This window comes from Narcine bancroftii, chromosome 1 (genome assembly GCF_036971445.1).
Source record: "Narcine bancroftii isolate sNarBan1 chromosome 1, sNarBan1.hap1, whole genome shotgun sequence".
Classification (NCBI taxonomy): domain Eukaryota; kingdom Metazoa; phylum Chordata; class Chondrichthyes; order Torpediniformes; family Narcinidae; genus Narcine; species Narcine bancroftii.
The window spans coordinates 379,010,274-379,030,395 of record NC_091469.1 but is presented as its reverse complement, the minus strand read 5'-3'; the positions used below and the strand labels follow the sequence as shown (position 1 = coordinate 379,030,395).

General features: G+C 43.6%; 1 long non-coding RNA gene and 1 other non-coding gene across 3 annotated transcripts in view; one reads left to right on the top strand and one right to left on the bottom strand.

Moving 5' to 3' along the window:
- Positions 1-20,122, bottom strand: part of LOC138752868 (uncharacterized) — a 67,247-nt gene that overhangs the window by 28,265 nt on the left and 18,860 nt on the right. Inside the window, exon 3 of one of the 2 annotated variants that reach the window (XR_011350993.1) lies at positions 8,562-8,756. The exons of the other annotated variant lie outside the window; for it this stretch is intronic. This is a non-coding gene — a long non-coding RNA (uncharacterized lncRNA). Of the gene's footprint in view, positions 1-8,561; positions 8,757-20,122 lie in introns of those variants that run through there. 2 annotated transcript variants of the gene reach the window in all.
- On the top strand, positions 15,157-15,228 carry trnaa-ugc (transfer RNA alanine (anticodon UGC)). Its single transcript has one exon. It is a non-coding gene; the product is annotated as a tRNA-Ala (tRNA).

Sequence of the window (20,122 nt, the reverse complement as noted above, 5' to 3'; positions counted from 1 at the left end):
AAAAAAATTGTTTATTTATTTAATTTGTATAGATGAATACTTGTCCTGCACATGTATTGTTGGTTTGTATGTGTGTTATATCTGATTGTGTGTCTGTATGTTTTTGCACGGAGGATCATAGAACACTATTTTGTCAGGTTGTACTTGTACAATCAGATGACAATAAACTTGACTTGACTTGAAGACCCACAAAACCAGAATGGAAATAAGTAATCTTTGATCTTGAGTCACTGTCCAATAAGTTCTGAGACACTTGCACTAAATATCACTCATGTGCTGCACTGTGCTTCTGAGACTTCATTCCATCGATTTCAATGAAACCATATATGAGAAGTAGAAGAGAGGTAGAATCTGAGGGAAAGGGAGAACACGGAGAGAATAAAAATGTAGTTTCAAGTCAAGACACCTTTATTTATCGTTCATACCATGCTTGCACGGTAAAGACGAGATAGTGTTTCTCCAGGACCACAGAGCAGATTTACATAAATGCAAGTTAGAATAGAAGTAAAACATATTGAGATATTAAAATATTAAGACGTATACAGTAAAAGTCCACGGTACTCTATCCACATATGTTCTGGAAATTCAGGAGTTTGATGGCTTGAAGGAAAAAAGCTCTTGCCCAATCTGGATGAAAGGGCTCAAGTGCTACGGTACCTCCTACCAGATAGCAGAAAGGAGAACAGTTTACATGAAGGGTGTGTGGAGTCCTTCACAATGTTTATTGCCTTTCACCTGCATCAAGTGTTGTAGATGTCCTTCAGGGTAGGAAGAGAGCCCCCAATAATCTTTTCTGCTGACTTCACTATCCTCTGCAGGGTCTTGCAGTCCCATGAGGTACAGATTCCAAACCAGATGGTGCTCTCAGTACATCCTCTGTAGAATATAGTGAGGATAGAGAGTGGGAGATTAACTTTCCTTAGCCTTTGCAGGAAGTAGAGGCGTTGCTGGGTTTTCTTGGCAATGGAGCTGGTGTTATGGGACCAGTACACTCCAAGGAATTTGATACTCTTGACAACTTCATCAGTCGAGTCATCAACGGTCAGCAGAGCATGGTCCCCCAGGCCCTCTTGAAGATGACAACCATCTCTTTTGTTTATTAACATTCAGATACAGGTTGTTGGTTCTGCATCAGTCTGTTAGTGACTGCACCTTGTCTCTGTTCGCTGACTCCTCATTTTTACCAACAAGGCCCACCATGATCATGTCATCAGTGAACTTGATGATATAGTTCAAGCTGTGTTTAGCTGCATAGTTGTGGTTCAGCAGAGTGAACAGTGGACTAGGCACACAGCCCAGGTGGGTCCCCATGCTCAGTGTGATGGTCTCGGAGGTGCTGTTACCAATCTGGGCTGTCTGAGGTCTCCCTGTCAGGAAGTCGAGGATACAATTGCAGAGGGAGGTGTTTAGACCCAGTAGGCTCAACACCCTTATCAGATACTGAGTCAATAAACAGCATTTGAACATATGTCCAAGTTTTCCAGGTGGGTGAGGGCTAGATGGAGGGTAGTGGCGATGGCATAGTCTTTAGAGCAAGTGGATCTGTTTGTGAACTGCAGGGAATCCAGTGACAGGAGCAGCAGGAGCTTGGTATGCCCCATGACGAGCCTCTTGAAGCACTTCATGACGATGGACGCGAGTGAGACAGGGTGGTAGTCATTGAGGCAGGACACAGACGACTAATTGGCACAAGGACTGTGGTGGCGGCTTTAAAGCACATTGGGACCACAGCACTTCTCAGGGGGATATTAAAGATGTCGGTGAGAACATTTGTTAGCTGAGCCGTACATTCCCTGAGCACTCTGCTGGGAAGGTTATCTGGTCCAGCAGCTTTCCATGGGTTGACCTTGCCTTGATCTCTCTTCACGTCACCCACTGCAAGACACAGCACCTGATTATTTTGAAGTGAGCAGTCTTCTTTGCAGCAATGTCATTTTTCACCTCAAAACGCGCATAGAAGTTTTTCAGTGCATCTGGGAGGGAGGCATCACCATCACAGGCAAATGGTGTAGTCTTGTGGTTGGTGATTTCTTGGATGCTCTTCCACATGCATCGTGCATCCTTGCAGTCCAAGAAGTGACTATGCTTGCACTGGGCATGCTCACGTTTTGCTTCTTTTATGGCCTTAGACGGCTTGGCTCTTGCAATAGCTAGGGCTACCTTGTCGCCCACTCTAAAGGCAGCGCCTCAGTTCCTGAGCAGCACGCACACCTCCGCAGTCATCCATGGGTTCTGATTAGAGCGAGTAATGATGGTCTTGGGCACAGTGACATAGTCCAAACACTTACTGATGTAGGTGGTCACTGATGCAGTATACTCTTCCAGATTGATGCAGTCACCACCGGTTGCTGCTTCCTTGTACATGGTCCATTTAATGCACTCAAAGCAGTCTTGAAGTGCATGACTGGTCCCCGCTGGCCAGGTTTTAACCTCTTGTCAGAGGTCTGTATGCTGGGATTAGCATTACAGAGATGTGGTCTGAGTAACCAAGGTGGTAGGGAGGCTCTGCCCGATACACGTCACAAGGTTCAACACGTTTTCCCCTCTTGTAGCAAAGTCCACATACTGATGGAATTTAGGTCACCCTGACTGGTGGACCAAACATTTTGTTGTTTTGAATGTCTACATACTTCCTTCTGAATGACCTTCCTACTGTCTCTGAAGCGCCTGGTTGAAATCCCCAGCGATAATGATCAGTCTGTCCAGATGTGCAGTCTGCAGTTTGTTTATAGCCCCATACAGATCCCAGATCACCTTCTTAGCATTAGCACTGGGTGGGGGGGAATGTTCACTGCAACTATGAGGACCATGGTGAATTTCCCACAGTAGATAAAATGCTCTATATCTGACAGTCACAAATTCCACCAGTGTTGACCGGAGATTCATGCAGAGTCCTTGCACCATTCAGTGATGATGTAAACACACAGGCCACCGTCACAGGCTTTATCACACATAGCAACATCTCTGTCAGCCCAAAATAAAGTGAGCCCATCCAGCTGAATGGCAGCGTATGGGATCCTGCCACTGAGCCACGTTTCTGTGAAGACCAAACCACAGCAGTCCCTGTACTCACGCTCCAAAGACCTCCAGAGTCAGATGTTGTCCATTTTGTTCACCAGGGAGCAGTCGTTGGCAAGCAGGATGGCGGCAGGGTTTGCCTTCAACCTAGCATGGACCCCTGCTCACTTACCGTGTTTCCTCCTCCTCAAGCACATGTTCTTTAATGGCATGGATTGGGTCGGGTGAAGGGCCTGTTTTTATGTTGCATCTACCCTAACCCTGGCCTTAAAGACTCTCTATAACTATTAAATAATGAATTGTTATTAGAGATTTTTAAATGTCATGCATTTAACAATTTTTTTTGCTCCTTCTTTCAGTCCATTTTTCGCTTTTAACTTAAAATTTCTTTCCATTTTTCTGTTCAGAATTTGGCATTGAATTTATGTCAGTATTTCTCCTCAACCTGCTGAAACTTAAGGAGAGATATGCAACATATCCCTGGTATTGTACACATAGCAGACAACTCCCCGACAGAGGGTCGCATCTTCCACTCCCTTCTCCCTGTGCATTGTTACAGGGTACACACAGAGAGCCTTCTACTTAGGCACTCCTTTGTGATTGGGCATGACTTGCTCCTGCTCTAGGTGTGTGAATTTGAGTTGACATGTCGAGTTCCACGTGAGACTTGCAGTATCTTCCACATGAGATAAGGTACCCCAAGGGGTGGATAGGTGGTGCCACAATTTACACAAGGTTTCTGTGAGCCTCCAATGAATGAGCTATTCCCAATGCTCATTTGAATGATCCTGGGCCAGGAATTCCAAAAAAATCAGTGGCATTTTTCGAGGAGGTTTGAATATATCACGTAATCTTTTCCTCTATTTGCCTGGTAATTTCCCCCTGTCGCAAAGCTTACAATGGTGTGGTTATTTGCTACAATTAACAGGGTATGGACCTCAAATTACATTGACTAATGAGTTCTCCGATTTCTGTTAATGCCCTTCCCCGATTGGTCTGTTTTCCTCATCCCTCGGTCTCCCTTCCTCAGCTCCCCGACCCTTCCCTTCCTTCTCCTATCAGAGAGCTATCCATCATAGCCCTCTGCCTTCACCCCCTATCACTTCTCAGCTTCTCTCTCTTTTACCCTCCCACCTGTATCCACTTACAGTAGAAGTCCAGAAATCCAGGCCACCCAAGAATCCAGACTTTTCAAAAACTCACAAACTTTTTAAACTTAGCGGGCTTTTTTGTGCATATACATGCGTAAGCGTCACAGATGCACAACATCAACAAGTGACCACGCAGTCGCCATTTTGAAAAGACTAATCAAGCCGTGACAATGCTATAATATTGTGTCTTAAATCTTTCTATTTATCACATGCATATTGACAAACCTATAATAATGGATCCTAAAGTAGATAAACATCGTGGTATGAAGAAGAACTCATTGAAATTCAGTGACAAACTCAAATGTTGTGTAGGCAGTACTGCTCTAATAATTTCAAGCATTGCACTCTCTTATCGTGTAGTGAGCATTTTTTATGTTTACATTTTCCCGCTGCCCTTTCTCTCCTGCCCCTTCTCTCCACCATCCCCCCACCATTTTACATGCGTCAACCTGATTTTCAGCATACCTGATGAAGGGCTCAGGCCTGAAGCATTAACTGCCTTATATTTCCTCTGGATGCTGCATGACGAGTTTCTCCAGTATTTTTGGGTACTGCAAGTTACAAAATCCACACAGTTTCAAAACTCCACCTGTTTATTTTTCATTTCTTTGAAAACATTGGTTAATGGGCTACAAGGCTCGTCCAAAGTCACTAAAGTCATTTTAGGCCCTGTCATACAGTCAAAAAGCCCAAGTGTAAAGGCGAAGATTCTTTGCCCTTATATCAGGAGACTTACCTCCACGAAAACGCCCTGGCCAGCTCCAAGGCACCGACTGCAATCTCTCTCTGGGGAAGGGTCAGCAGTGGAGCGCTGCACTTCGCTACCCAGCTTGAATGTACTGCCGCTGCAAGCGTCGGGCTGATGACGTTGCAGTGACGTCGTCAGCCCGAGACCCATCTCACTCACCCATCTCCCCCATGAACCCCTCAGGGCAGGGGCTGTCAGTGGGAACCTTCAGGGCAGGGGTGGCCCCTGCATTTGTACTGCATTTATTCCTCCATTCCATCAACCTTTTTATGAACCAGTTCTTATTTGATTTCATTCAGATGAAAACTGCTGCAAAAATAACATGATATTTGTTCCTCCTTCATGTTTAACTAAATTGAGTCATCCCCTTGCAAAGGCACAGATACTCTCATTACAGAGAAACTTTATATCCCAATGTTTCATTGAGTTTGCAAAGGTTTTTGAAGTACAAAATCCTTTCCAGCTTCTATAATAACTAAAAAATGATATGTTTGTTGTAGGCTGAAAGGTCTTTTATCACATTCTGGCAGATTTCTTTTTGTTGTGGTAATTGAATTATATTTCATTTTCTTTTACAGCGCCGCTTTGTGTGAAATGCATTGTTATTCTATTAGCTTCTTGTAATCCCTTATTTAGGTTAAAGGCTGAGTTAACCCAATCTGTTTGGTTCTGGGAGAATGAAGGTATTTGGTGGTTTTATTATGATCACTCCCATTTATTGTCATCAGTTTCTACCTCAGTTACTGCTCATTGTCACTTCCTGATGTCCCTTTATTTTTCTAACCCAACCACATTTATTCTTTGTGAAGGTTAATATTACACTTACATTCCACTCCCAGCTAGTTGATTCTGCTGAAATACCAGATAAATTGTAGATACACCACCTAATATTCCATCTGAGCACTCCCCAACCAGATGGCATTAACACTGACTTCCCCAATTTCCATTAAAACCCTCTCCCATGTCTCTATCTTTCCCTATTCTCCTGTCTCCTTTCCTCCAGTTCTCCACTCAGAGAGCTACCCCCTTTCCCTATCATTTCTCAGCTTTCTTCTCTTCTACCCTCCCACCCACATCCACCTATGACCTCATCTGTTAGCCTGCACTCCACCCCCGCCTCTTCCTCCCTCATCTTCTCTCCCTACTGCCTCCTTTTATATTCAGGCACATGCCTGTATTTTGCTCATACCTTGACAAAGGGCTTCAGCCCGAAACATTCTATAGATGGTACGTGACCTGCTGAGGTTCTCCAACACATCTGTGTATACGCAATGTTAACTATTTGCTCTTTCAGATTATAATTCTGCTTCTTACCCCACGTTTAATACTGTAAGAAGGAAAAAATGGCAGCACTACCACTGGAGTGGACTTCTGACGTGTGAGGAGAGGAGACACAGTGCTACTGTGCAGGGTTCTACCGCCCAGTCCAACAACCAATGGCTCCATGCATACAGGCTATAAACAGCCTGTTAAAGAACCTGATGGTTTATTTGAAATTCAACCGCGGGGTCTGGGGCCAGGATGGTGGATATGATCAGCAGGGTTGCAGACTCTGGGGAAGCAGAGGACTGGCGCAGGGCACCAGGAAAGGGGAGATCCACCCACCCCCACCCCAGTTTGAGAAGGAGAAGCAGGGGAGATGACCCATGGGACGTTGACCATGGCAGTAGACTAGTGATGGGCTTTGCGGCTGTAGAACACACAGGCACTGGGCTGTTGGTGACTCAAGGAGAGAAACACATGCAGGCTGCAAGTTGTTGGCAACTGCAATCAAAGGATTCACATCAGTCTGCAGACTGCTCCAGACTGGCTCGAGACTGGCTAGGTATCGGAACTGGGATGCAAGAGGGTGCCGAGGGTGCTGAAGGCTTCCGGATCATGTCGGAGGTTTGGATTTAGAACTGGGGTTGTTGATGGTTTGGACTGGATCCTGCATGGCTGCAGAGACTGTTGGAGCACTGGGGGCGAATCCACAGACACTCAGTGATTCTGAGTGACTCTCTTTTGCTTCTCTTTCTCTAACTGTAAGATGTGCCAGACAATTTCTGCCAACAGCAAATCTTTGTCTGTCTGCCTTATAGCAGGCTAAAGGCAATCTCATATAATATTACATCTGTTTTATTACATGATAATAAAGGAATCTTAAATCTTGGAAAAAATGTACGAGATCTACTTCAAATATTTGGTTGATTTATGGAAATGATGTCAGATGTGCTGAGGAGGGGAGGGGAAGAGACTTTGACCAGATACAACGATAAAAGAGTAGATGATACCTTAGTGTGAAAGTGAGGGATAATTCACTGTCAGAAGTGCTGTTTTTTTAACCCTGATTAGATATGTTGTTTTTCACTGATAATTGAGAGGGATAATGCTTGACCAGGGCACAATAAAGAAGTCCTGAGGCCTGAAATTTATCTTCTGTTTAGTGCAGGGCAATAATGATGCACATTCAATTGCATTTCCACGATGTTTTTCCTTTGGAAGATACGACATCATACATTTGGCAAAGAAGGTGAATTGAAACCCTTGGAAGAGTGCCATGAGATCCTTAATATATTCCTGACTGGACAGATGGAGTGTTGGTTTAATATTTTGGAAGAGCAGGGACAAGACAACTAGTTTTGCTGAAGTTAATCACCGTGAATGCTGGAACTATGACATAAAGAAAAACTCAGCAAGTCAGGTTGCATCAGTGGAGAATGAAAACATATCTTCATTCTTCTCAGGATCTTCTCACCTCTTCTTCTGACACACAGGTGCCACCGTTTGCTTTCTACAAGATTCAAAAGTTTCAACACTTTTGCTGCCGACTTTACTTTTCTCACATCTTGGTCCAAAGACAAATAGCAGATTGGTCTTATTGTAAGAGGGTTGAAGTTTAAAAATGGATAGAATTGTTACAATTCCAACAGGGTACCAGTGAGGCCATACTTTGAGTTAGTATACTGATTTAGTTCACTTATTTAAGAAAGGATAGTCAGTTCCATGAGAGATTTATTTGGCTAATTCCATGAAAGTGCTGCCTCTATCATAAGCATCGAAAGAATTTAGATCTACGTTCATTGGGAGTGTAGGAGAATGAGGGATGACCTTATCGAAAGATGTGCCCATTAAGGGATATGACAGGTCAGAAGTTAAGATCTTTCCACCAGTAGAATGAAGGGATATAGTTACCTAACCCATACAGGGGTAAGGTTTCCCTTATCATAGAATCATAGAGTCATATAACATGGAGCAGGCCCTTTGGCCCAACTTATCCATGCCGACCAATTTGACATTCTGGGCTAGTCCAATGCCTGCATTGATCCATATCCTTCTTTACTTCTCCTATCCATAAACCTGTCCAAATATCTTTTGAATGTTGAAATTGTGCCCGCCTCTACAATTTACTCCGGCAGCACATTCCAGACCACCCTCTAAGATGCACCTAAATTCCTTTTCCTCAGTTAATTGCAGTGATCCATTGAAGTGGTGCCAAGACATTATACTAGATGGGATTCCATTCAGATAAACAGTTTTGATGTGGAATGGATTGGAACACAAAATATTCCATGGAAAATTTACCTGCATTTGCTTTATTTTCTCAGTCTCTGCAACTGATATTTTACACCAGAAAAAGATATCAAGTGTGAAAAGTCTCATAGTCTCAAACATTTAATGTAGTTTCCAGGTGCCGATTAAAAGCACTCCGTGACTCACAGATTCTTTGCAAAGTTTAGTTTTCTTCCATGTGTTACTACATTTTCTGAGAAGGAAAATATCACTCTACACTGAAGCCAAGGCAGTGAAGTGCGAGATCCATGCTCCACGTCATCTGACTTTCCCACTAGTTCTGTCACCTTTGAAGCAAGAGATGTGGGGCAGCAATTTTAAGACCATAAGATATAGGAGCAGAAATAGGTTATTCAGCTCATCAAGTCTGACCCAACATTCAATCATGCGCTGATCCATTTTCCCATTCAGCCCCACTCCTTGGCTTTCTCCCCATAGCCGTTGATGCCCTGGATAATCAAGAACCTATCAATCCCTCTCTTAAACATACAGGCACATAATGAAATAGGAGCCCAAGGAACCCATCAAAATTTTATCTATTCTAACATCTGACTGTGTCTTTAGAGCCCAACGTCAGATGACAAAAAGCCCAGGCCTGAAGGAGAGGTTACCACTTACTTCCTATGGATGCTGCGTGACCTGCTGAGTTTCTCCAGTATGGTTGTGTATTGTGTTCAACGGCAGGGACTGCTACTTTGCATTGGGTTTGAGGTTTCCATCAGAAGCCATTGGAAGTGAGAGTAAATGACATCATCGATATCTGCTGTGTCGACAGGTGGCTTCTGGGATATGGTAAGTGATTCATCTTGACTAGGATCTCATCATGGATCTTTTTTTTCTGTCATGGAACAGTAAAGTGAGGCAGCAACAGGATGATACAAGATTTTGGTCTCAAGACTGTCCAGTATAAGACCCATCCTGTTGAACACTTCAGTGGGAGAATCGACAATGATTTGGAGGTCAATCACTATAAAACGATAAGACCACAAGATGTAGGAGCAGAAATAGGTTATTCTGCCCATTGAGTCTGCCCTACTATTTAATCATGACTGGATCCATTTTCCCACTCGGTCACCACTCCTTAGCTTTCTCCCCATAACCTTTGATTCCCTGGCTAATCAGGAACCTACCAATCTGTCTCTTAAATACACCCAATGACTTGGCCTCCACAACTGACTATGGCAACAAATTCCATAGATTTACAGCTCTCTGCCTAAAGAAGTTCCTCCGCATTTCTGTTCTAATCAGATACTCTTCAGTCCTGAAGTTGTGCCCTCTCGTCCTAGACTCTCCCACTACGGGAAACAACTTTTCTACATCTTCTCTGTCCATGCTTTTCAACATTTGAGATGTTTCAATGAGATTTCCCCCCTCCCCCCACCCATTCTCCTAAATTCCAACAAGGACAGGCCAAAAGCTGTCAAATGCTCCTCATATATAACCCTTTGATTCCCAGAATCGTCCTTGTGAACTCCTCTCAACCATCTCCAATGTCTACTTATTCTTTCTTAAATAAGGAGCTCAAAGCTGTTCACAATACTCCAAATGAGGTCTCACCAATGTCTTATAAAGCTCAACATCAAATCCTTGCTCTTATATTCTATTCCTTTTGAAATGAATGCCAGCATTGCATTATGTGCACATACACATGTGTTGTCAATGTACTGCAACTTCATGATGTTGGGAGCAGAGCTTCATCTTCAATTAAGATATTCATGACTCAATAGAACTTTGTAACAAAATGATGAAGGTTCTTAGTTCTGAAGTGAATGCATCAAACATTAAACAGTCTTGTGCATTAACTTCATTCCAAGGAGAAGGCTGGAATAAAGGAGAGGTGGATCATTACAGCAAAGATGGAAAAAAATTGTTGCTTCCCTTCTGTAGCTTTGCCTGACCCCAGTCTGCGATGGGGTTAGGTCTGTGGTCAGTCCATTGGTCGGGATGAAGATTTACTTATTACAGTGGAACACATGGACAAAGGTGATGACTTTTTCTATATTCCCTCTTGCATGATGGCACATAGAGAGGGCGTGTCTCCTCCTCCCCATAATAAAATAGTGGGTGAAAAAATAGCAGGAGGTCCAGTACCCAGCCAATAACCAGGACATTCGCCATTTTTCAACACTGTCGGATCCAGCTTACAGCCTAAACAGACCCCTTCTGCCCTATCCACTGCCTATCATGAACAGAAGAGATCATGTCAAGGACCAAGAGGTATTCAGCACCTCCAGGAAGGAACAAATATTACCTCAGCAAAGACTCTGTCTTTGCCCTTATCACATAGTATGCTATTTACTACAATTCCCAAGCTTCCTTAGTCCAGTAAGAGGTTGAAATTGTCATCTGACTACTGGAAAGTGGCCAGACACCTGGAACTGTCACGATCCCAGCTCAAGTACTAGAACCTGTCCGAGAAAGACGGCCTGGTTAGTGCAATGGGGGTTTCAATCTGGTGCTGACTTTTTTTTAAATTTTTTAAATTTTTTATTTTTCACACCATAAATCACATTAACCATGATATACACTATTTCTTTTTCACACATATACAGTGACTTTTTCTCCCCCCCCCCCTCCCAAGTCACCCCCCCACCCCCCCCTCATCCATTTTAGGTATACAATCTAGGTTGCATTAAGCCAGTCAGACAATGTTGTCATTCAACAAAAATACACCAGAAATTCTACTGAGTCCATTCTTTTCTTTCCTTCTCCTTCCATCAACTTAGGTAATGTTTGTCCCAGGTAGGTTTTCGCAATTGTATTTAATGTATTTAATACTTGTTTGAATATTTCAATATTATTTCTTAACCTATATGTTATTTTTTCTAATGGAATACATTTATTCATTTAAATTTAGTAGTTTCTTCCTTTTAATTTGGTTATGTATTCCATTAATATTTAAAGTCATATAGTTCAGCGTAGCCCTTTTATATTTTGTTTATCTTCTCTTTCCGTTTTTCCATCATTACCTTTCCTCCTTTTCCATTTCTGTTTTCTTATTTTCAACTCTTTATAAGACAACATTCCTACAACATCCAACATTTTCCTTATTCTCCTATTTCTATCTTATTTATCACCAATCTCCCCTTCCCCTCCTGAGTTGTCCTTTATCCCTTGTCGGACAGCCACATCTCCCCTCTCCATTTGGATTTGCGAATCCACTCGCAAGCGTCAACTGATTTTGCAGTGACCGCTATTTCCCCTCACCCCGCCCCCCCAGAAAAGATTTCACTTTTCATATGTCACAAAGGTCACTCTTTTAATTCCCTCCTTATTCTCTCTATTCCATTACCTTCCCTTATTAATTCTTGTCTATACTATCTATATTTTCCTCTAAGTACAGATACATTCACGTATGCACATTGTCTCTATTCACTCTTATACCTCTTTACCCGCATACATATCAATTGTGATCATTTTTACTCTCATTACCCGTCTTCATCCCTCAGTCTATTTTTGTCTTTACCCACATACATATCAATCATGATCATTTTAACTCTCATTACCCGTCTTCCTCCCTCAGTCTATTTTTGTAATTGTTCTGCAAATTTTCGTGCTTCTTCTGGATCCGAGAATAGTCTGTTTTGTTGTCCTGGAATAAATATTTTCAATACCGCTGGATGCTTTAGTATAAATTTATATCCTTTCTTCCATAAAATCGCCTTCGCTGTATTGAACTCTTTTCTCTTCTTTAGGAGTTCAAAACTTATATCTGGATAAATGAAGATTTTTTGCCCTTTATACTCCAGTGGTTTGTTGCCCTCTCTTACTTTTTCCATTGTCTTCTCCAGTACCTTTTCTCTTGTAGTATATCTTAGGAATTTTACTACAATAGATCTTGGTTTTTGTTGTGGTTGTGGTTTAGAGGCCAATACTCTATGTGCCCTTTCTATTTCCATTTCTTGCTGTAGTTCTGGACATCCTAGGGTCTTAGGGATCCACTCTTTTATAAACTCCCTCATATTCTTGCCTTCTTCATCTTCCTTAAAGCCCACTATCTTTATGTTATTTCTTCTGTTATAATTTTCCATTGTATCTATTTTTTGAGCTAGTAGTTCTTGTGTCTCTTTAGTTTTTTTATTAGATTCCTCCAATTTCTTTTTTAAGTCTTCTACCTCCATTTCTGCTGCTACTGCCCACTCTTCCATCTTGTCCATTTTCTTTCCCATTTCTGTTAAGGTCATCTCTATTTTATTCATTTTCTCTTCTGTGTTGTTTATTCTTTTTCTTAAATCCTTAAATTCCTGTGTTTGCCATTCTTTAAATGACTCCATGTATCCTTTAATAAGAGAAAGTATATCCTTTATCTTGCCTTTCTTTTCTTCTTCTATTTCACTGTACTCTTCCTCTTCCTCTTCTTCTTCCTCTGGGTTGGCCATCTGTTGTTTCTTTGGTGCCCTTTCCTTCTCTTCTTTCTTGTTTCTATTGTCTTCTGTGGTCTCTTCTTGCTGCAGGTATTCTGCAGCTGTCGTTGCCGGCTGTGGAGATCGACTCCCCAGCTGGTCCCCCCTCCCGTCAGTGTGTTTTTTTCATGCGCGGTTGCGCACTTTTACTCGGCTCTGCGAGCCATTTTTGTAGTCCATTATTTACCGACCTGAGGGAGCGGGTTTCTCTCTCCGCAGCGGGCCTCTTCGGACAGGTAAGGCCTTCACCTTTTTCCTCCTTTGTCTTCTCTTCCTCTCTTCTTACCGTTGCTTTCGATTTTTCTTTTTTTGTCGCCATCTTCTTTCCACCTTTATACTCACTTTTCTGTAACTTTTATTTCTGTGCCTTTGTGTTTTCCTTTGTTTTTCCTACTTTTCTGGAGAGGGCTGGAGTTCACCGTCCGGCCACTACTCCATCACGTGACTCCTCCCCAATCTGGTGCTGACTTTAAGGAGTTTCTACAATCTCTTCATAACTGTGTGGGTTTCCTCCGGGTTATCCCGTTTCTTCCAACACTTCAAAAACTTACGGAGGTTGTAGGTTAATTTTGGCAGCACGAGCTCTTGGGTTGGAAGGGCCCGCATGTTTGAATTTTTTTAAATAGTAAATTAAATTAAAGTTTTCCTGGTTCAAATTCCCAACTCTCTCTCATGGAAAGAGGAGGGCATGAGGGAAGATCTCAGATCTACTGTAGTCATTGGCCATGATCGAGGAAGGAGAAATAGCTCAACTGTATTGCTTACAGAGAAGTCTAACTGCTGTCTGCCACAGGAAAATAATACTGCAAGAATCCTCCTCAAAAACTGCCGCCTCCTCTCGAGACTAAGAGCTCCTGTCACTTCATAATATGGACTCCATCCTTCAAGAGGTAGAGTGGATATGTTTTCATCCCTGCACAAGAAATCACAAGAAAGCACTGCACAATCTCAGCACCACTCCTGATATGGCAACAGGATCAAGACCATCTCAACTTGACTGAATGCAGTGACAAAACTCTTGGAGTGAATGACTTCTTCATTCTTTCTCCCAGTGTAGTTTTATTTGCAATGGGTGGCGTTGAATTGAAAGTGGCCATTCTAACATTTTGTCTGTGTACTTTCATGGTTCCCTTACCACATGATCTGATTGAATGTGCCTGTAGCTTAGCTTTTGAGGTGCTTTTTTAACTCGGTCACACTTTACTGCCAGTGTTACTCCAATAAATCATCAACATTAATAGCACACCTTGCATTCATTTTTGTCAGAACAAAGCAACACAAAACTGGTGACACAAATCCAGAGTTAGTATCCAATCTCACTGCAAATTGAAGATGGTATAGATTTTTTAAAAATTACTATGAAATGTGTGTCTGCTGAGACAGCAAATCCAAAATGTTCAGAGCTCTGGGATTGACCTCAGTTTAAATGCAGAGCAGGCCGGAAGTCACCTCTCCTTCCTCTTTAACAATAACATTCTTTCTTTTTTTTCTTCTTTGGCTTGGCTTCGCGGACGAAGATTTATGGAGGGGGTCTGTTGTCTATCTCTTTGTCGATCCTTGCATCAGATGAAATGGTGCAGCCAAGGTAGGTAAACTGGTTGACCATTTTGAGTTCTGTGTGCCCGATGGAGATGTGGGGGGTGGGGGGTGGTCATGGTGGGGAGCTGGCTGATGGAGGACCTCAGTTTTCTTCAGGCTGACTTCCAGGCCAAACATTTTGGCAGTTTCCGCAAAACAGGACGTCATGCGCTGGAGAGCTGGCTCTGAATGGGCAACTAAAGCGACATCGTCTGCAAAGAGTAGTTCACGGACAAGTTGCTCTTGTGTCTTGGTGTGAGCTTGCAGGCGCCTCAGATTGAAGAGACTGCCATCCGTGCGGTACCGAATGTAAACACCATCTTCATTTAGAGGTCTTTCATGGCTTGTTTCAGCATCATGCTGAAGAAGATAGTAAAGAGGGTTGGTGCGAGGACGCAGCCTTGCTTCACGCCGTTGTCAATGGAGAAGGGTTCGGAGAGCTCATTGCTGTATCTGACCCGACCTTGTTGGTTTTCATGCAGTTGGATAACCATGTTGAGGAACAAGACACGATTTGTATTTTCTCGCCTACACAGAGTACCATCCTTAATGGTTAGTGCTCCAGCCAGGCACAACCCAGGCAATGTCAACAGGGTTCTGCCTGCCTGAAGTCTGGATGCCTTCCTAACCTATTATTGTAAATTGAACAGACTATTCTGAGTGACTCTCCATCTCTAGTAGTTTTATAACTATTAAGTTAGGTGTAGGGGATGTAGCTTAGTGGTAGAGTGTATGTTTTGCATGTATGAGGTCCTGGGTTCAATCCCCAGCATCTCCATGTGAATTTTGGGTGAGTGAAACAGATGCTGTGATTCCAACTGGTCTTCCCAAAGTCCATAAAAAGCAAAAATACATTTTAGGCCTGAGTCCTTTGTCAAGGAATAGGCAGAATGATCTAGAAGCAGAAAATCTGAAAATTCAGATATTGCTGGCTGGGGGACGAATCCAGTTCCAACAAAAGATATCAATTGGATGTGATGTGGGTGGGGGAGGGGGGAGGAGTTAAAATTTTATCATGTCTGTGCGGAAGGGAATAGGGAAGGGAGAGACAGAGCAGGGGAAGAAGTGAAATGGAGGGGGGGGAGGTTTAATGAAAGCCAGAGAAGTCAGTTGGAAGGTGCCCAGTCGGAAGACGAGTTGTTTCAATGTGTGGGTGGTCTCAGTCTGGCAGTGCATGGACAGACATTTCAGCAAGGGAATGGGATGGGGAATTAAAATAGTTGCCCACTGGGAGGTCCACACTATTGTAGCGGACAGAGCCAAAGTGCTCAACAAAGCGATCTCCCAGTCTGCGTCCAGTCTTTCCGATGTAGAGGAGACCTGTGTAGGTGGTATGGTTAATGTGGCGATTAACGCAATGCTATTAGATTGCCAGCGGCAAGGGTTCAAATCCAACACTGCTTTTAAGGAGTTTGTATGTTCATATCTTGTCTGCGTGGGTTTCCTTTGGGCCATCCGATTTCCTCCCATGTTTCAAAGATATACGGGGTTAGTAGGTTAATTTGTGTATTTTCGGGGTGGGGGGCATGGGCTTTTGGCCTTTTACTATGCGGTATGTCTAAATTTTTTTAATTAAACAATTACAGTGCTCTGAGATTTATTTTTTGGTTTTTTGAATGTAAATCTGATTTTTTTTTCTATACATAAATTCCAGGAGATTAGTCTTCAACTCCTGCCTACTCAAAGCAATCCCTGAGGGCTGGCACCTGAAATGTGGCTTTGTGGAGAGGTAATCTGCTCCTAATTTCTCCCAAAGCACACATGTAAACTTCAGATAAGACTAGGTCAGTGTTGACAGCCTTGTGAATGCTTACATTGAGAGTATAATGTGCACACATGACAACCAAGATTTCTGTTTCCAATAAACACAAGACCTGCAGATGCTGGAATTCCTATTCAAAGCTATTTTCTTCTTACCCAATTTGTCTTGCCTAGAGGCAGTGACTTTGTGCGCTTCGACCATTCACTGCATCAAACAACAAACTATTCTCATTGCCTTCATCTCCATCACCATTTGACTGCCGAGTTCATCTATGTCTCTGTCCTCGTTTGACTTCTGCACACAAGATGACGACCCCTTGCTATTTGGTTTGGAACAGTCCTTATCACCAAAGATTAATCCCAGCATCTGATGGACACTGAACTCCAGTGGTTCCCAGAGGTGCAGATAGCAGCCTCAGATGAAACCTTGGGAGAATGGGTCCAAGAGGCTCTTTTGGGGGAGTGGGGCCCCCAATGTGGTACCTAGGGGACTGTGGACCCAGATCTGGGACCAGGAGAATGGCATCACAGATGGGGAATGGAGAGTCAGAGGTGGCATGGAGTAATGGAGACCAGTTGTTCTCCCTGGAGAATATCAGGCTTGTATGTGATGTCATGTATGTACCCTGACAATAAAGGGGAACTTGAACATGATTTATTTCATTAATTTCAGCATGGTAACAGGCCCTTCTGGCCCTCAAGCCCGGCTGCCCAAATAGCCCAATTAACCTATGGCCCTGGTACATTTTCAAGGGTATGTTTGGGGCCCCAAATAGTGGTGAGGAAGAAGGTGTGGCAGCAAGAGCGGCACATCCTGCAGCCACAGGGGAAAGGTGCCAAGGGAACAATTAATGGGAAGGGATGAGTGGACAAGGAAGTCATGGAGGAAACAGGTCCCTGTGGAAGGCAGAGAGGGGTGGAGAGGGGAAGATGTGTCTGACGATAGAAAATATGGAGGATAATGTTTTGGATGTGGAGGCTGCTGGGGTGGTAGGTGAGAACAAGTGGAATCTTGTATTTGTCACCTCTTGGGGCAGAGGGGGATGGGGCAGAGGGGGATGGGGCAGATGAACAGAAAATGGAGAAGATGTGGGTAAGGGCTGAGTTGATGGTGATGGAGGGAAAGCCATGTTTTTGGAAGAAGGAGGACATTTTGGATAATCTGGATTAGAATAGCTCATCTTGGGAACAGTTACGATGAAGATAGAGGAATTGAAAGAAAGGAATAAATCCTTGCAGGGGTCTGGGGTGGAGACGAGGTTGTTGAAGGAGTTAGTGGGTTTGTAAAAAAAAAAGTCTGTAGAAAGCTTGTCTCCCGAGATGAAGAGAGAGATCAAGAAAGGGGTGAGTGGGCCAAATGAATTTGAGATCAGGGTGAAAGTTAGAAGCAAAGTGAATACAGTTGACAAGCTCATAACGGGTGCATGAGGCAGAACCGATGCAGTCATCAATGTAGTGGAGGAAGAGCTGAGGGGCCTGGCCTGTGTTAGCTTATAGTTCCATAAAGCCCACAAACAGGCAGACATAGCTGTTTCATGGGTACCCATGAAAACTTCTTTGTTTTTGAGAAAGTGGGATGAATCAAAGGAGAAGTTATTAAAGGTGAGAAAAAGTTATGCCAGGCAGAGGTGGGTGGAGGGTGGAGGGTGACTCACCAGGTGGAGGAGGAATAATTATCATTTTGATAATAAATATTAAAGGATAGATAAATAAATACTCACAGTTGCAGTTAGTGCAAGAAAAAAAGTGACATTTCAACATGGCCAACAAAGATCTAAACGTACAAGAGACCGCAGATGCTATAATCCGGAGTAAAAGAATAAACTGCAGGAGGAGCTTGTCCTCACTGGTCAGGCAACATCTATGGAGGCAGAATGGTCGATGCTTCAGGTCGTGACCTGTGTGAGAATGAAGCTCCTTCTCCTGCCTTCCTGCTGAATGAATGACCTTCAGATGGCGGAGCAATTTAGGGGAGTTCCGGGCTGACACCAAAAGCAGTGGCAGGACTAGGGGCAGGGAGGTATACGTGGAAGGAGCAGAGGAAGCAGCGATAGGGCTGAGCCCACTGGATCCAGTCTTCGCAGCCTTCATTGTGTATGGGCTGAATGCTTGGAATCCTTGTTAAAGTACCCAGTGCTCTTAGAGAAATGCCTGACACTCCAACCACTCCCACCAGTATCAGGAACCTGGTCACAGGACAAGGAGAGAACCCCCTGGCTTTTAGCCATTGAGTCTGAGTGAAAATATTAATTAATGTGGGTGTCAGGAATTAGGTCAGTTCCTTGTGGTGAGGCATTGCCTCCCTCACCATAAAACTGTCACATAGACAGGGTAAAAACAAATCCCTGCCCAGATCATGTTAATGATCCCCTCGTTTTTTAAAACTAATGTCCAAGTTTATCATCGGAGTTCTCTCTATTACAACCATCAGCAGTAACCAAACTTAGAGATTCCTGGATGATTTCTCTCATTTCACTTCATCTGAGGGAAGAAACAATAAAATGAGATAAAGTCTCCATGGGAGCCATGGCAGATAGACATGGCCAGCACACAGTAACATGAAAATTGTACAGCAGCTACCTCAGAGCAATGAGGTTCAACCATGACTTCAGTTCCTGACTGTGTCGAGTTTGCATGTTCTCCCTCTGATGAGAGGCACCAGCACCAGGTGTCCACATCCTAAAGACATGCAGGTTGGAAGGTTACTTGGCCACTGTAAAGGGCCTCTTGTGTGTAGGAGAACGAGAGAATCTGGGAGAGCTGAAGAGAATGTGGGGCGAACATGAATGGAATAGTGATGAATGGTGTGAACTCAGTAAGGCGGTCAGTCTGTGTGGAAACAACGGTTCCATTCAGTTCATCAAAATGGAGTGGGTGAGGAAGTAAAGAGAATGAACACAATTATTTTTATACATGCCTAAAAGGTCTCCTGCCAAATCTATGGGACACCAGGGTCAGGGACTTAGCTGCATGCAAAGAGAAGTTCAAGTTTATTGTTTCGTGTACCCAGGTACAGTGAGGAGGTTTGTTTTGTGAGAGGTCCAGTTAGTCTATCCATTCATAGCAGTAAACTAGAGAGCAAAGTCACAGTTATAGGGAGATGAGTTAGAACAGAGCAAAGGGAACATTATTTTACTCGTGTGGGGTTCATTCAAGAGTCTGATAATGGTGGGAAAGAGCCTATCCTTGAATCAGTCAGAAGCAGTGCCGGTTGCCACTGATGATGTATCTGGGGCAACATGCAGGAGTAATAGCACGCATGCACCGGTTAGTTCAGAAGGTTGCATGTGTTGTGATGGATTTTGGACTCAGGAGGAGAGTGAGAGTGTCGAGATCCAATGTGGCGGAGAGCCAATGAAAAGGTCAGGAGGGGAGGAGGAGTCACGTGATGGAGTAGTGGCCGGACGGTGAACTACAGCCCTCTCCAGAAAAGTCGGGAAAAACAAAGGAAAACACAAAGGCACAGAAATAAAAGTTACAGAAAAGTGAGTATAAAGGTGGAAAGAAGATGGCGACAAAAAAAGAAAAATCGAAAGCAACGGTAAGAAGAGAGGAAGAGAAGACAAAGGAGGAAAAAGGTGAAGGCCTTACCTGTCCGAAGAGGCCCGCTGCGGAGAGAGAAACCCGCTCCCTCAGGTCGGTAAATAATGGACTACAAAAATGGCTCACTGAGCCGAGTAAAAGTGCGCGACGCGAATGAAAAAAAACACACCGACGGGAGGGGGGACCAGCTGGGGAGTCGATCTCCACAGCCGGCAACGACAGCTGCAGAATACCTGCAGCAAGAAGAGACCACAGAAGACAATAGAAACAAGAAAGAAGAGGAGGAAAGGGCACCAAAGAAACAACAGATGGTCAACCCAGAGGAAGAAGAAGAGGAAGAGGAAGAGTACAGAGAAATAGAAGAAGAA